Source organism: Saccopteryx leptura, chromosome 3 (assembly GCF_036850995.1).
Source record: "Saccopteryx leptura isolate mSacLep1 chromosome 3, mSacLep1_pri_phased_curated, whole genome shotgun sequence".
Lineage (NCBI taxonomy): Eukaryota > Metazoa > Chordata > Mammalia > Chiroptera > Emballonuridae > Saccopteryx > Saccopteryx leptura.
Window position 1 is genome coordinate 258,753,011 of NC_089505.1, and position 18,675 is coordinate 258,771,685.

The following is an 18,675-nucleotide window of genomic DNA, read 5'->3' on the forward strand; positions in this document are numbered from 1 at the left end:
ATTTACCTTCCTGGTGTTCAGTCTTAGAAGTTCTTTATAAATTTTGGTTATTAACTCTTTATCACACATATCGGCAAATATATTCTTCAAGTGTGTGGTTTGTCTTTTTATTTTGTTACTGGTGTCTTTGCTGTGCAAAAACTTTTTAGTTTGATATAGTCCCATTTGTTTATTTTGTCCTTAATTTCACTTGCCCGTGGAGATATATCAACAAAAATATTGCTACAAGAGATATCAGAGAGTTTAGTGCCTATGTTTTCTTTAAAGATTTTTGTGGTTTTGCGACTTATATTTAAATCTTTTATCCATTTTGAGCTTATTTTTGTGAATGGTGTAAATTGGTGGTCTAGTTTCATTTTCTTGCATGTACCTGTCCAATTTTCCCAACACCATTTATTAAAGAGACTGTCTTAACTCCATTGTAGGCTCTTACCTCCTTTGTCAAATATCAATTGACCATAAAGGCATGGGTTTATTTATGGGTTCTCTGTTGTATTCCATTGATCTATATGCCTGTTCTTATGCCAACAACTAGCTGTTTTGATTACAATGGACTTGTAGTATAACTTGATATCAGGAAGTGTGATACCTCCCACTTTGTTCTTCATTTTCAAGACTGCTGAGGCTATTCATGTTCTTTTTGGGGTCCATATAAAATTTGGGAATATTTGTTTATTGGTATTTTAATAGGAATTGCATTGAATCTATACATTGCTTTGGGTGGTATAGGTATTTTAATGATGCTTATTCTTCCTATCCATGAACATGGTATATGCTTCCACTTGTTTGTATCACTCTTGACCAGACCCAATAATAGGCCCATGGAAACCCACATTTTAAATGCCCATGCTCCAAGCCTCTCTACTTTCCTCTTGTGGAACCTATCCCAGCAGAGTAGGATATCCAGCACCTAAGCTGGCTGACCCTGAAGCTTCACTCTGTCCAATGCACATGAGCCGCTGTGTTGGTGCTGACCACAGAGAGTGGAACTCACCTTAGTTGGGCCCTGGGTCCAATGAGCCCTCCCTTAGGACTGGCTGCTAGCAAGGGTCATTAGGTCCTGAACTGATGCTCTCTATAGCTGGCTGCTGGATGTGCCAGCCCTGGGCCTCCCTGGGGGGAACCCAGTGCAGACCACTAGGGGATACCACCTGTGACTGGCCTTTAGTAATCTTCTTGGAGGTACAAACAATCCAGAATTTGTGGTTACCTTTGCTGGGCCCAGGTGCACATACAAATACCAAGCTGCACACTTAAGCTGGCTTTTACCCACACTGGGCCTGGGGGAAGGTTCACAAAAGGCCAAGGTTCCCTGAGACCGCCTCCTGCAACCTCTGTCTGCTGCTGGCTGCTTATAGGGTTTGGCCACTGAAATAAAACTTCTGGTAGAGTCTAGAGCATGTGGCAATTCAGGGATTAGGAAGAGTGGTGGGTGTGGATCTCAGCCCATGGCACTAGGTGTCAGTCTATCCAGACATTTTTCACAGACCTAGGTAGGGTGTGGCCCCCAGGAGTTCAGTGGGTGTGGCCTCAGAGAACCAGAGACATGGTCTTCCCATAGTCCGGACAGTTTCCACTTAGTTTCCTGTGAGGTGGAAGCACCAGTCATAGTCGTGAGAGTGTGCAGGGAAATCTCCAACTTCATGACCAGAAAACTGAGTCTCTGATGTGCCCCCTGCTTCCTGGCTTCTCAGAACAGCCCAATATCCATAGAGTGGGGCAGGAGGGATTCCTGAGGGTGGGGCAGTTGCTTTCCCCCAGGCTGATGCCACACAGAGAGGACAGCTCTACCCAAGATAGATGGTAATTGCAGTATTAGAGAATGACTTAGCATAGGGGTTCCGGTGGCCATCCCCCATGGTGTCTCTCCCTGAGCCACCAACTTCACATTCTCCTCAGGGAACTCTAGTGCTTTTATCCTTCCCTCTGCTGGAGCCCCAGGGTCATGGAAATTTTCTGTGCTGGCCCTTTAAGACAGAGCCTGTGTCTCCAAGAGCTCTGTCTCTCTCACAGACAGAAACCCTGCTTTCCTCACCAGCAAATGCTGTTAGCCGCCTCTTTTAGGCTCTGGGGTACTAGGCTGGGGTGCTGGCCTGGGGCTGAGGACTCTCCTATCTCAGGGTGACCCTCCCCACAGTGAGATTCCCTCCAGACCCTCTGCTCCACTTGCTCCTGGGAGTGGGGCAGCCCTTTTCATGTCTCTGCCCTTCCTTCCAGTCTCGGTGTAGCTTCTTCTGTGATATCTGCTTACAGACTCCTCTTTGTTTAGTCCAAAGTTGGTTTTTCAAGATGATTGTTCTTAAATTAATTTGTAATCCAATTTAGTCTTGTGAGGTGGCATTTGGAACATCCTCCTACTCAATCGCCATCTTGGAATCTCTCATTGTTTCCTTTATATTTTCCATTTTATTTCTTCTTGTATTTTAGAAATTATATTTTCCAAATTTATTTTGGTCTAATAGTTGTTTTTTCCTTAATTTATAAATAATTATATTCTCTATTCAATTAAAGTTAATCAATATCAGTTTCTAATTTCTGATTTAAGAGATTAATAAATTCCAAACTTAACTTCCATAGTCAACAAAAAGTTACACAAAATATATGAAGCCATTGCTTTCACAACTGGCTAATAAGCAGAATCAGATTGTGATCCCACAGACAAGATGACCAAATAAACTTAGCCCAAAGATTGCCCCAGCTTTCTGCCTTAAACCACTTTCTAAACTTGGGTGCAGGGAAGGAGATCCCCACCAGTGCCCAGAGGTCTCATTGAATTGAGGAGACAGATTGATATTCAAGAAGATGGAGTTAGCTAGAATTTGTGAAGAAAAGTACTGGAGCGTAACCTGTGGTGGTGCAGTGGGTAAAGCATCGACCTGAAATGCTAGGGTCACCAGTTCCAAGCCCTGGGTTTGCTTGGTCAAAGTACATACAAGAAGCAATTGCTTTTCACTCCTTTCATTCTCTCCTCTCTCTAAAATTAATAAATAAAATCTTTTTATATTAATCTTTTTTTAAATTTTTTTTTATTTATTCATTTTTAGAGAGGAGAGAGAGGGGGAGAGAGAGAAACAGAGAGAGAGAAGGGGGGAGGAGCTGGAAGCATCAACTCCCATATGTGCCTTGACCAGGCAAGCCCAGGGTTTCGAACCGGCGACCTCAGCATTTCCAGGTCAACGCTTTATCCACTGCGCCACCACAGGTCAGGCCTAAATAAAATCTTTTTAAATAAAGTACTGAAAATAAGGAAACTATGCAAAAAAGGGGGCTTTCCAATATGGCTGAGCCAACAACTCAAACCATATTTGAGTTGTTGGCTGAGACTAATCTGCACATCTATATGATAAAACTCCATGAGGCCAAGCAAATAATACTGGCTTGATACCTAATCCAGCAATTGAACTCATAGACTTAGCCTCCTCTTGTGAAAATAGCATGTTTTCATATCCTCACATTAAAGCTTTATATATATAGATAGCCTAAAAATGAATCAACTCAGATGTTCATCAACAAGGAACTGGATAAATAAATTGTGGTATATCTGTACGGTTAATGCTATTCAGAAGTACATAACAAGAACACATGACTGATAATTGAAACAATGTGAATGGATTTCAAAAACTTATACTTTGTGAAAGAAGCCTACCACAGAAGAATACATGCTGTATGATTCCATTTCTATGGAACTATAGGAAACATACCTAATTTCTAATGGTCAGTGATTGAGTTTGGCTGGATGGGTAAGATTAACTGGGAAGAAGGAAAAAGAAATAAAAGGTAAAAGAAATACCTTTTATCTTGATTGTGGTGACTGTTATACAGATGTTTACATTTGTCAATTCTCAAAAAATATGCCCTTAATATGGCACACCTAATTGTATTTATACCTTGACTAAGATGACTAAGAAAAGTTAGTCTGTCTTTTAAGCTTTCAAAGAATCTCCTTGCACTTTTCTATACCTTCTTTCTCAATTAAAATAGTACTGTTTGTAAATTCCTCCCCCTTTTTAACTTTGTTCTTCACCCAGATCTATGAAAATTATTTAAAATTCTTCCTAGGAAGTAATTAAATAGATTTCATGGTATGCCTTTCTTATCTAAAATTAATAGTCATTTAACAATTGTGACATCAAATATTTAGAGTGGGCCCTGGCTGGTTGGCTCAGTGGGAAAGCATTGGCCTGGCGTGCAGGAGTCCCGGGTTTGATTCCCGGCCAGGGCACACAGGAGAAGCACCCATCTGCTTCTTCACCCCTCCCCCTCTCCTTCCTCTCTGTCTCTCTCTTCTCCTCCCTCAGCCGAGGCTCCATTGGAGCAAAAGTTGGCTCGGGTGCTGAGGATGGCTCTGTGGTCCCTGCCTCAGGTGGCTAGAATGGCTCTGGTTGCAACAGAGCATTGCCCCCTGGTGGGCATGCCAGGTGGATCCCAGTCAGGCGCATGCGGGAGTCTGTCTGACTGCCTCCCCGTTTCCAGCTTCAGAAAAATACAAAAAAAAAAATTTTAGAGTGAACTGTAAGTTGTATTGATTTATCTGGCTATTATTGTTCTTTGCAATCTGAATCTACATTATTAATTCCGTTTTAAGCTGTATTAGTGCAACCGATTAACACTACTGTTATTAGCAATTAGTTTAGTAACTCTGCTTTGAATTTCTTGTGTTGTTTTGACTGTTTTGCCTTTTTTTTTGGCTTTTTCTGTTCTCCATAACAGTATGTATTTACTTTCTATTTGTAATCATTGAATCTTTCTAGAAATACACATTTAACTAATTTGAAATTGTCTTATTTTTTACATTACATCTGTTTTCTTTGGATATTTTTTCATCTCAGAACTCAGCCTGAAAAGTCTATATTCGAGTGTTTATAGTTTTTGTTTTTATTTCTAATTTTTTGTTTCTTCCCAAGTACAGTTGGCCTTGGTTGTCTATTTAGTTGTTATTAGTAAATAGATCTAAAGTGCTAAAGTGATCACTGCTGGCAATTGCAGTGGCATCCTCAACAAAACTAAATATTTGCTTTCTCAGATTGGTAAGTACAAACTTTCATTCAAAGCTCCCAAGGCCTGATGATATACATGTGGGGAAGGTTTTCTCTGGATGCTTACCTCGTGGCTTTAGAAGTGCCTTTTGTGCCTGATGAGGTGGTGGTGCAGTGGATAGAGCGTTGGACTGGGATGCAGAGGACCCAGGTTCAAGACCCTGAGCTCGCCAGCTTGAGTGCAGGCTCATCTGGTTTGAGCAAAAGCTCACCAGCTTGGACCCAGGGTCGCTGGCTCAAGCAAGGGGTTACTCGGTCTGCTGGAGGCCTGTGGTCAAGGCATATATGAGAAAGCAATTAATGAACAACTAAGGTGTTGCAACGCGCAACAAAAAAAAACTAATAATTGATGCTTCTCATCTTTCCGTTCCTGTCTGTCTATCTCTCTCTGTCTCTGTTAAAAAAAAAAAAAAGTGCCTTTTGCAAGAAGCAGAAGCAAGTTACCAGGTGGGGTACTCTTGTTTTGAGAGCCAATCTTGGGTCTTTAGCTTAGGTTACAGCCTGGACTCCTTGAGAAAGGGTTAATTGCTGTTATTTAAAATGAAAAATATGAGTATTCACTAAAAACAAATATTGTATTTGTAGAAGGTTACCTTCCAAACATAGTAAAAGAAGTGCAAGGATGTATGCTTAAGAATGTTTATTATTATATTATTTTAATAACATATTTGGAGACAAATATTTGAATTCATCATAGCAAAATAGTTTAATAATAAACATTATGTATATGTATGTATTTATACACACACAAATGTATATATAAACTTAGATATATCTAGTAAAAAATAATGTCCATTACAGCTTTTTGAATGTAAGAACCAATTGCAAAGCATTATCTTAATATAAAATATAAATTTGTAAAAAAGAAAATCCCAAAACATCAAAGTAAAAACATTTACTTTATATTATATAGGTACTACTATAGAGATATAGATGTAATTATAGATATGCATGCTCTAAATATACATATGTAATAACATACATATACATGTAAATCTATATATATATGCATATGTATGTATTTGTGTGTATATATGTATGCATGTGTGTGTGTATGTTCTCATGTTCTAGCTGACTCTTTACAGTTCTGACAAATAGAACTCAAACTGTTTTTATGATTACATCTCTAAGGTGACAGTGTGTAAGTAGGGAGTTGTAGCTTTAGTTATATACATGTCCATATTATTTAATGTATTTTTCACAATGAGAATATATTTTGGTAATTAAATAAAATTTTTAAAAGGATTAAAGCAGCAATTTAAGACTCTACAAATAGCTTAAGGAAATTATTACAATTTTACTTTTAATTCCCTGTTAGAATTACTTGTTAGAACTTTACACATAGACTAATGTCAATTGATTATATATATTTTATTTTTCAATAATGTTTTTGTCTTCATACTATATTTTGTATTTGATTATTGTAACACAAATTACTTTTTAACATGTAATTGGTTGCAGTACTAATTTCAGTGTACAGTATAACAGTGACAAAATATTATCCAATATCCTACTTCTTTTTTTTTTATTTTGTAGTCTTAATTTATCTTTCAATTGCCTGGAATATGTCTCCGAGAAGATTTTTCTTTTCTTTTTTTTTTTTTTTTTTTTTTGTATTTTTCTGAAGTTGGAAACAGGGAGGCAGTCAGACAGACTCCCGCATGCGCCCGACAGGGATCCACCCAGCTCGCTCATCAGGGGGTGATGCTCTGCCCATCTGGGGCGTCGCTCTGTTGCAACCAGAGCCATTCTAGTGCCTGAGGCAGAGGCCACAGAGCCATCCTCCGTGCCCAGGCCAACTTTGCTCCAATGGAGCCTTGGCTGTGGGACGGGAAGAGAGAGACAGAGAAGAAGGAGAGGGGGAGGGCTGGAGAAGCAGATGGGCACCTCTCCTGTGTGCCCTGGTCGGGAATCAAACCCGGGACTTCTGCACGTCAGGCCGACACTACCACTGAGCCAACCGGTCAGGGACACTGAGAAGATTTTCAATAATTATTTTTAAAAAGGAGAATGAATGCTAAATTTATCCACCCATATGTATCTGAGAATGACATATTTTTATTTACATGTTAATATAAACTTAAAATGTTATTCATATTTTAATCATAAAAGTTTCCCCAAAGATTTTCATATACTATTATCTTATGGCAGTACTTCTCAAACTTTTCGAAGTTGGGGTGCATTTAAAATCCTACAAATAGGCCCTGGCCGGTTGGCTCAGCGATAGAGCGTTGGCCTGGCGTGCAGGAGTCTGGGGTTCGATTCCCAGCCAGGGCACATAGGAGAAGCACCCATCTGCTTCTCCACCCCTCCCCCTCTCCTTCCTCTCTGTCCCTCTCTTCCCCTCCTGCAGCCAAGGCTCCATTGGAGCAAAGATGGCCCGGGCGCTGGGGATGGCTCTGTGGCCTCTGCCTCAGGCGCTAGAATGGCTCTGGATGCAACAGAGCAACACCCCAGAGGGGCAGAACATCGCCCCCTGGTGGGCATGCCGGGTGGATCCTGGTCGGGCACATGCAGGAGTCTGTCTGACTGCCTCTCCGTTTCCAGCTTCAGAAAAAAGAAAAAAAAAATCCTACAAATAATTGTAGGTGCACTATATACAAATTTCTGAGAAATATATTATAATGATTAAGTCAAATATTAAAGAAAAAAATATTAAGCCCAAGCATGCTTTTATGGTAATTAAACAAAATAAATACAACAAAATTAAATGTATTCTGACATTAAAAAATATTTTTATGTTACATTTTTTGAGTTATGCTTTTTAGAATTTGTAAAATAGAGGGGTTAAAAAATTTAAAAAATGACTAAAAGTTATCTTTTTATATATATAGGTACATTCTAAGTAAGATTTAGTAAATTCGGCAGGTCTTGGCATGAATGTGTTAAATTTTTTCATTCTTGAGTTTATGAGAAACATGAGCCTGATGTGTTCTAGCGATTTCTTCAATGTTTGGGCATATATTTGAAAGCCATACTCTCATTTCCTCGTCAATACATTGAAGAATTCCTCTCTTTTTACTTTTAATTGTGTTGAGGGTAGAAAATCCTAATTCACATAAATAGGATGTTGCAAATTGTAATAAAATGTTCAAAGTTTTTTTAGATATTTTCACATATTCTTCTTTTATAGAAATCCAAAAGGATTCAAGAGACAATTGCTTATGTTTAATTATCAATCCATGATCAGTGGATATAGCTGCCAGTTCTTCTTCTTCTGTTAATATTAAACCAAAATCACTTGAAGCTTCCATGAATGGGTTTCTAATTCAATCGTATTGTTCAGTATTAGGTGATGGAAAATGCTATAAATTAAATTCTGCCCGTCAGCCTTCAAGTCCTATTTTATTTACACTTAACTTTTGCTCACTTCCAGAATTGGATTCTTCAATATCATGCTTCTTTTTGAGAAATCTATCCATTTTATTTGGGTGTATTTACCTAAAAATAATATAATGATGTGCTAATAATAAATATATTATAAATAAAATTAACAAAAAGAGCAGTATTTCTATAATGAAATGGTATAATAGAGTAACTGTATTTATTTTTATATCTGGGCACATGCTGCAAACCAGTGCAGCTAGTAATTCCGGGTCCCAAATGGGAACAGTGCAAAATTAAGAAAACATGTGGAATTAAGAAAATACATGGAATTAAGAAAATACAGTGTTGAGAGGGCCCTGTAGTTGCTGCTGGCAAAAACAAAGTGCGCCCCAAAACTGCATCTTGCTTTATTTATAGGACAAAGTGAGGCCATTAGCAAATCTTAACTTTACACCAAACAAAGGATAGAAGAAACTTGCCTCCAGTCTTTCTGGGGAACCTGGAGGGTAGTATAAACAATCCAGCACCACAGTTTAACAGCCTTTTGCAACCTAATTAGGCAAGTGAGGTAAGGGTTGGGCAGACTGTCAGCTTACAGCCAATGCCCCACACCTCTGACCTCCAAAATTCTAAACTCCAAAAACCCTATTGGTTTTTTGGTCCCCAACAGGCACATATTTCTCTGGAATACCACAGGGTGCACCTGGAAATCTTCTAGGGTGCACCAATGTGCCCTGGCGCACACTTTGAGAACCATGGTCTTATGGTTTCATGTTGTTCACTGATGTGAAAGAGAAATCTCAGGCCAGATTTAATTTGGTTTACCTCTATAGTACATGATTTTTTCTTTCCTGTTTGGATCTTTGCAGATGTTTTCAAATTCTAGTTCAAACTTTAGCTGTACTGATTCTCCTCTTTCATCATTGCTTCTATTGTATTTCTTTGTTCCCAGCCACTCTCTCAAAAATACTAGTTTTCACATTTGTGTCATCTTATTTTCATGAACTTCTTTTATAATTTTTGTTTCTATATTATTCTGGGAGAACATTTAAAGTTTGCCCTCTACATACTAATTTCATTTGTTCTTCATTTTCCACTGTTCAGACTTTAATTTTACTATTGTTAATTTTAGTTTACTTATTATCTTTCCTTACATCTCTGTTAAAGGTTGTAACTTCATGTTTATTTGTTTTTTAACAACTCAGCATCATTTTTATATGACTGTTTGCCTGGTTGACCTGACTCTCCTCTTTTTGAATAATGTCCAGTGCCATATAGTGTTCTAATATTTTACTGCCTCTGAATTGAAAGCAGTATAAGCACACTTAGTATTTTTCTAACAGTTGATATGTATGGCTTACTTTCTCTTTATTTACATTTAGTACTGCTAAGTATATGTATATATCTAAAGTATCAATAAGATTTTATTCTCAATTCAGTTCTGTAGAGCAGATATTTTTATTTTTTAGTGTTTATTTTATTGATTTTAGAGAAAAAGGAAGGGAGGTAGGCAGAAACATTGATCTGTTCCTGCATGTGTTGAGCAGATATTTTTAATTGCATTTATTAGGGTGACATTAGTTAACATAATTATACAGGTTTCAGGTGCCCAATTCTATAACACATCTCTGTACACAGAGAGCAGGCTGACAGATATGGGGGAGTGGGAGAGGGGTGAAGGGATAGAACAGAAAAGGACAAAAGAAATCACATTGTGGACACAGACAACAGTGATTGCCAGGAGAGGGGGAGGTGGAGAAATGGGGCATAAATGGTGATAGAGAAGATTTCAAACAAATCTCTTCTGGACTGAGTTACCGGTAGATTATCTTTGGCATTCTCTGCATGATTCACTGACACTCAACCGTTAAGTTCAACCAACCTACCGTGATTAGCATGTCCTACCAACACCCGTCCTCCTGTCACTGCTTCCATTCACATTAAACTTATGGTTATATCTCAAAGATGATGTAAATTTCTGTTAGTATCTCTATGTTTTCCAATCTTTTGTTTTCTAAGAATTTCTGTGTTTGAACTGAAGTAAAAATTTCAAGATGGAAGAAAAGAACAAATCATTTAAGTGTGTTAAAATAAAATATCCATTGTCTTAGTAGACTTGGGTTGCTATAACAAATACCATGAACTGGATGTCTTAAACACAAACATTTTTTCACAGTTCTGGAGACCAGAGCCCAAGATTAGAGTGTCAGTGTGGTTTGATTCTGGTAAGACTTCTCTTCTTAGCTTATAGATGGCTGCCTTCTCACTGTGTCTTCACATGGCTGAGAGAAAGTTCATTTCTCTCAAGTTTCCCTGTAAAAGGGCACTAATTCCATTCATCAGGGCCCCACCTCCCACAGCCAGTGGCTCAATTGGTTCAAGCGTTGCCTGGGGTGCTGAGGATAGTTCAGGTGATTTGAGCATCGGCCCCAGATGTGGTTGCCAGGTGGATCCCGGTCAGGGCACATGCAGGAGTCTGTCTCACTATCTCCTCCCCTCTCACTTAAAAAAAATATATATACTGAAATTAAGCTACCTACTTTAAATATATTGAGAATTGAAAAAAATTGTCAATATATTTGTGCTGTCTGGTATATTTTAAATTAAATATGTGGTTATATTTATAAAAGTGTAAAAAAATATGAGTTTTGGAAAATATTTTTTTCATATTCTTTGCTGTAAAATTCTATTATATTTGTAGACTTTAGTTAGTTTCAATGCCCTAAGTAATTTACATACCCCAATAAAGGAATTATTGAAAGAAGTTGAGATTCAATTACAGATAAATTTAAATAAATAACTATTCTTTTTATAAATGGATTTTGTATTTCATATAAATAACCAGTATTTAAGTGTGACAAGCAACACAAAATTTTGAATAGCATTTATGGTGGAATAATCATTCTTCTTTATGATATGTATGGACACAATATGCTAAGCACTTTGGTCTCCCATCTTCTGGTTTTATCTCCTTTGTGTTATTCAACATCTTTGAATTTTATTTTCTTCTTTTTTAAAGGGAAAGGAGAGCAGATAGTGGAACAGACTCCCACATGTGCCTCAACCATGATCCACCTGGCAACCCTGTCTTGGGCCGATGCTCGAATCAACCAAACTATTCTCAGTGCCTGAGTCTGAGACCCTCTGACTTACTGAGCTCTCCTCAGCACCCGGAGCCAAATGCTCAAACCAATTGAGCCACTGGCTGTCAGAGGGGAATAGGAAGAGATGGAGGAGAGAGAGGGGAAGAGAAGCAGATGGTCGCTTCTCATATGTGACCTGATAGGGGATTAAACCCGGGATGACCAAATGCCAAGCCGACATTCTGTCCCCTGAGCCAATGAGCTAAGGCCTGAATTTTATTTCAATGGTAATTAACTACTACTACTAATAATAATAAATAAATAATAATATATTGGGTTATATTGATAAATAAATGAGATAGAATGAGTGCCCTATAAGTGGAAAATCCCCATGCAAATGTACACTAAAATCCTAGCTGTGTAGTAACAGGCATGTGATTAGTAACTATATTGGCAATGTCATTTTCAACTACGAAGGACAATCTATATAGATATAATTGTGAATATATTTATTATGGGCCATTACAACTGTTGATAGTTCTTACACTGCTCAAATGGTGTTTAATGCCCAGTTAGTAAACCAAGTAAACTCAGTTTCTGACTTAAATGGACTGTGAATGAAGGTATAAAGAATGGTTTCACTTACACATTTACATAATTACAGGACTTCAGTTGGATGGGAAATACTTTGGCCTCATTAATAAGGACTGGTTCACATTACATTATGAAAGAATTCCTGAAACACTGGCTTAATTTTATTTTTTCCCAAGCACACATTAACATGGTCTGTTAAAAAGTAATCATGGTCCAGAAAGCTTAAAAAAGAAAACTAAGACACAGGTAGGAAAGAAGAGAATTGGGGTGACTTGGGTAGCTTCCTCCCTCTTAATCCCTCTAATCTTTGAAACTGTGAGCATTTAACCATAGGCTAGGTCCTGCTACAGACTGTGGAAACAATACCTGCTGTGCTCAGGGCTAATTGGGTACCCTAGACTAGTCCATCAGAAGCTGAATGTCAGATCAGAATGGCTGCTAGTTCTGCTCTGAACCAGGGTCCCACATCCAGAACCTGAGTCTTCATTCCATTGGAATGGAAATCTCCAAATGCCTCCTCAAATCCCTCCCAACTGAAACACCTGACATCCACTGAGCATCTGCCTATATGACCTTCTAGTACCATAGGCTGCTTGGTCAGGGTCATATGCAATTAGGAAAGGGTGAGATTAAATCAACAAATTGGACCTAGGCTGATGATTCAGTGGATCGAGCATGGCCCGGCGTATGGATGTCCTGGATTCAATTCCTTGGTCAGGGCACACAGGAGAAGTGACCATCTGTTTCTCCCACCCTTCCTCTCCCCTTCTCCCCCTTCTCTCCCTTTTTCCCTCCCATAACTAGTAGCTTGATTGGTTCAGTGTGGCCCCAGGTGCTGAGAATGGCTCTGTTGAAAAGCATCAGCCTCAGGCACTAAAAATAGCTCAATACTTGAGCATCTGCCCAATATGGGGTAGCCAAGTAAATTCCATCCAGGGTACGTGAAGGAGTCTGCTTCACTATCTTCCCTCCTCTCACCTAAAAGAGAATAAAAAATAATCAATCAAACAAACAAACAGTCAATAAATCAATAGACAAGTCTGGGGAAAGTGTTAGTCTAGCTCACCAAGTCTTCTGTGTATAATGAGACATGGAAATATTTCTACATGGGAATCAATGCGTACAACATGCCAAATGTATCGCTTTGATAGTGCCCAATTCATCAATTTATCACTGAAATGTGTGATTGATTTCTTTAGCTAATACAAAAGATTATTTTAGGTTTTGTGAAGATTCTGTAATAGGTAGTCTACGTGTGTGTTTGTGTATGTAGTTATGTTTATTATATGTATTGATTTACTTACTTTTTAGCTGTATTGTAGAAAGAGCATGGAAACTACAACCAGCCTGCCTTGAATATAAATATCAGCTCTGCCAACATCCAGCAGTTTACTATGGGCCCTTTAATGACTCAATTTTCTCATCTTTGAAATGAACATAATGTTTTCTACCCCTAAGGATAGTTCTGAAGATTAAAGGAGATCATGTCAAACCACTAGCATAGTTTCTGTCTCACATATGATGTTTACTACTTGCCAATAGTGATCGTTTTCTTGACTAATTAAAAATTGAGTGTGTGGACTCATTTTTCATGACAAAGGAAGGGATTTTCAGTATTAATCATTGGTATCAAATTTAGTTCATAAATATTCATGGTGAAAATGTTATGGGGAATTTGCTAATAAAACCTATTTTCAGCACTATCATCTCTCAAAATATCAAAAAGAGAGAAGTTCTGGTGTTATCAAAGAATGGGGCATGAGTGATGCGAGGCAACAGAGTCAGTGATCTAAGGAATGGCAAACTGTTATTATTTAAGCTGAAGAGAGTTTGGAATATTTTTGTAACAAATACAGCCTTCTCTTGGAAAAGAAATTTCTTCTCTGGTCTATATTTATGTCATATACCTAGAAGAGCAAACTTTTACTGTCTAGAAAGAAATAAAAAACTAATAATCTTCTTGAGTCCCCTGGTTAAAATACTTGAAATGACATTCTACCGTGGGACTCAGGGCTCTTCGCTTCTGTGCTACTAAAATAAAGGCCACGGGGCCAAGTCCCCCTGCTCTGTTCTTTTTCAATAAAATAAAAACAGGTCTGTGGCCTTGGGCCCTGAACACATCCAACCAGAATTTGTTTCACATCAGCAGCCAAGAAAGTTCTCCTTGACAGGAAATCAGCCAGTAAGGAGATTGTATCCAAACATCCAGTCCATGAGAAAAACTGAGACCGTAAAGGGGTTTGTTTTCATAGAGGTGCCAGCCAGATAACTAAAAATGGGAACATTAAGTGTTGCCCCATTGGAGAGGCAGTGAGAGTCCTCAGCCACACTCAGGCACTGTGAGGTTCAAAGCAGTGCTGGCCAGAACTGGGATGTCAAGTCTCTATAAAAATCTGCCTTTAGAGCACGTCCATGCAAAGTGTGTTGTATAGGGCAATCCTCACCACAACTGAGAGGGCAGAGAGACTGAGCCTTCATGATTGCACAGAGAGAGGCTGAGACGCAGTGGAGGTGATGTACCCAGTAATGTTCATAAAACAGTGCAAAAGGAGTTTACTCTGAAAATGTGTCCCAGGCTCCCATAGTTACTCATTCTGAGTGAGAAGAGTAAACATCTATTTTTTTCATAATTTATGCATGATTTTTACTATACATTTTTTAAAAAATTATTTAGAAAATTAACAGGGTGACATTGATCAATAAATTAGGTTTCAGGTAAACATTTCTATAGCATTTGAACTGTTGATTATGTTGTATATCCATCACCCAAAGTCAAATCATTTTCTGTCACCTTATATTTGTCCCTCTTTACACCCTTTCCTCCACCTCTCCTCATTCTCCTCCAACACATCCCCTTCCCCCTAGTAACCACTTCACTTTTATCTATGTCTATGATTCTCAGTTTTATATCCCACCTATGTGTGAAATCATACAGTTCTTAGCTTTTTCTCGTTTACTTATTTCACTCAGTATAATGTTCTCAAGGTTCATCCATGGTTGTTGTAAATGTCACTATGTCATCATTTCCTATGGCTGAGTAGTATTCCATAGTGTATATGTACCACATCTTCTTTATCCAATTCTCTATCAAGGGACACTTTGGTTGTTTCCATGTCTTGGCCACTGTAATTAATTCTGTGATGAACATGGGGGTGCACATGTCTTTACATATCAATGTTTCGAGTTTTGGGGATGGATACCCAGTAAAGGGATTGCTGGGTCATAAGGTAGTTCTATTCTTAATTTTTTGAGGAACCACCATACTTTCTTCCAAAATGGTTGTACTACTTTACACTCCCACCAACAGTGGATGAGGGTTCCTTTTTCTTCACAGCCTCTCTAGCACTTGTTATTACCTATCTTCTTGATAATAGCCAATCTAACAGGGGTGAAGTGGTATCTCATAGTTTTTTTTCCTTTTTTCTTTTTAGTGTGAAAAGGGGAGGCAGAGACAGACTCCCACATGTGCCTCAACCAGATCCACCCAGCAAGCCCACTAGAGGTAATGCTCTGCCCATCTGGGGCCCTTGTTCCATTGCAACAGGAGCTATATTTTTTAGCATCTGAGGTGGAGGCCATGTAGCCATCCTCAGCACCCAGGGCCAATTTGCTCCAATAGAGCCATGGCTGCAGGAGAGGAGGAGGAGAGATAGATAGATTAATAGATAGACAAGTGAAAGAGGGAAGGGAGGATGGGTGCTTCTCCCTTGTGCCCAGGCCAGGAATCAAACCCAGGACATCTACATGCTGGGCCAATGCTCTACCACTGAGCCAACCGGCCAGGGTCTCACTGTAGTTTTGATTTGCATTGCTTGAATAGCTAGTGAATATGAGCATCTTTTCATAGATCTGTTGGCCATTAGTATGTCCTCTTGGGAGAAGTGTCTGTTTAGGTCCTCTCTCCATTTTTTAATTGACTTGTTTGCTTGTTTGTTGTTGAGCTTTGTGAGTTTTTTAATACATTTTGGATATTAACCTCTTATCAGAGCTGTTGTTTGTAAATATCATCTCCCATTTAGTTGGCTGCCTATTTGTTTTGTTTTGTTTTTCAGTTTCTTTTGTTGTGCAGAAGCTTTTTAGTTTGATAAAGTCCCATTTATTTATTTTTGCCTTTACTTCCTTGCCTTTGGGATTCGTATATTGTTCTCTGTGGCCAAGATTCATGAGCTTAGTATTTATGTTTTGTTCTATGTAATTTATTGTTTCGGATCTTATATTTAAGTCTTTGAGCCATTTTGAATTAATTTTTGTGCAGAGAAAAACTGTAGTCAAGTTTCATTCTTTTGCATGTGGCTTTCCAATTTTCCCAGCACCATTTATTGAAGAAGCTTTCTTTTCTCCATTGTATGTTTTTGGCTCCTTTGTCAAAAATGATTTGTGCATATATATGTGGTTTTATTTCTGGGCTCTCAATTATGTTTCATTGGTCTGCATGTTTATTTTTCTTCCAATACCATACTGTTTTGATTATTGTGGCTCTATAGTATAATTTGAAGTCAGGTAGTGTCATACCTCTGGCTTCATTCTTTTTCATCAAGATTGCTTTGGCTATTCAGAGTTTTTTATGGTTCCATAAAAACATGGTAATTTTTTGTTCTAGTTCTTTAAAAAGAAAGACATTGGGATTTTAATGGGAATTGCATTAAATCTGTATATTGTTTTGGGTAATATGGCTATTTTAACTATGTTGATTCTTCCAATTCATGAACATGGAATATTCTTTCATTTCATTATGTCTTTTTCAATTTCTTTTAGTAATGTTTTATAGTTTTCAGTATATAGAAACCTCTCATCCTTTTAGTTTATTCCTAGTATTATTCTTTGTTGCAATTGTAAAAGAAACTGTTCTTTTTTAGTTCATTTTCTGATTTTTCATCATTGTTGTATGGGAAAGCAGTGGACTTTTGTATATTGATTTTTGTATCCTGTGACTTTACTGTATTGGTTTATTGTTTCTAATAATATTTTGGTGGAGTCTTTGGGGTTTTCTATATACAGAATCATATCATCTGCAAAAAGTGATACCTTCTTCTTTCCCAATATAGATGCCTTTTATTTCTTTCTCTTGCCTGATCACTCTGGCTAAAACTTCCAGAGTTATGTTGAACAAGAGGGGAAAGAGTGGGCAGCCTTGTCTTGTTCCTGATTTTAGAGGGAAAGCCTTCATTTTTCACCATTTAGTATATTAGCTGATGGTTTGTCACACATGGCCTTTGTATGTTGAGATACTTTCTTTCTATTCCAATTTCATTAAATGTTTTAAGCATAAAGGGATGTTGTATCTCATTGAATGCCTTTTCTTCATCTACTGATAGGATCACATAATTTTTGTTCTTTGTTTTGTAGATGGTGTATTACTTTGATTAATTTTCATAAGTTAAATCATTCTTGTGCTCCTGGAATGAGTTCCACTTGATCATGATGTATTATTTTTTTAATGTGTTGTTGTATCAGATTTGCTAGTATTTTGTTTAAGATTTTTGTATCTGTATTTATTCTCTAATTTTCTTTTTTTGTGTTGTCCTTGCCAGGTTTTGGTATGAGGGTTATGTTGACCACATAAAATATGTTGGGAAGTATTGTTTCTTCTTCTATTTTTTGGAAGGCTTTGAGAAGGATAGGTACCAAATCATCTTTGAATGTGCCGTAGAATTAACTAGTACAGTGGTCGGCAAACTCATTAGTCAACAGAGCCAAATATCATCAATACAACAATTGAAATCTCTTTTGAGAGCCTAATTTTGTAAACTTAAACTATATAGAAAGTACGGTACATTCCTTATTGAGGTAGTGCCCACACATGGTATTTTGTGGAAGAGCCACACTCAAGGGGCCAAAGAGCCACATGTGGCTTGCAAGCCACAGTTTGCCAACCAGGCACTAGTGTAGTCATCTGGTCCTGGACTTTTGTTTTTGAAGATGTTTTTGATAGTTGTTTTATTTTCTCCCTGCTTATAGGTCTATTTAGGTTTTTCACTATTCTAGGAAGATCGTATAGTTCTAGGAATTTATCTATTTCCTCTAATGGTTATGTTGTTGAATTTGGTGGCATATAATCTTTCATAATATTCTACTATGATACTTTGTGTTTCTATGGTGTCTGTGATAAAATCTCCTTTTTTATTTTGAATTTTGTTTATATGAATTCTTCCTCTATTTTTCTTTGTAAGTATAGTCAGTGGTTTGTTGATTTCATTGATCTTTTCAAAGAACCAGCTCTTTGTTGTATTAATTTTTTCTATAGTTTTTTGTTGTTGTTGTTCTTTATTTCATTTAGTCTGCTCTAATTTTTACTATACCCTTTCTTCTGCTGAATTTGGGTTGCTTTTGTTCCTCTTTTTCTAGTTCTTTAAGGTGTGATGTAAGGTTGTTTACTTGGGATCTATCTTGTTTCTTGATATAAGCCTGTAATGATATAAACTTCTCTTTTATAACTGCTTTCACTACATCCCAGAAATTTTGATATGTTGTTATCCTTTTCATTTGTCTGTATATATCTTTTGATCTCCGCTTTTATTTCTTCTTTGACCCAGTCATTTTTTAGAAGTATGTTGTTTAATTTTTACATTTTTGTCAGTTTCTTTACTTCCTTTTTACAGTTGAATTCTAATTTCAAAGCCTTATGATCAGAAAAT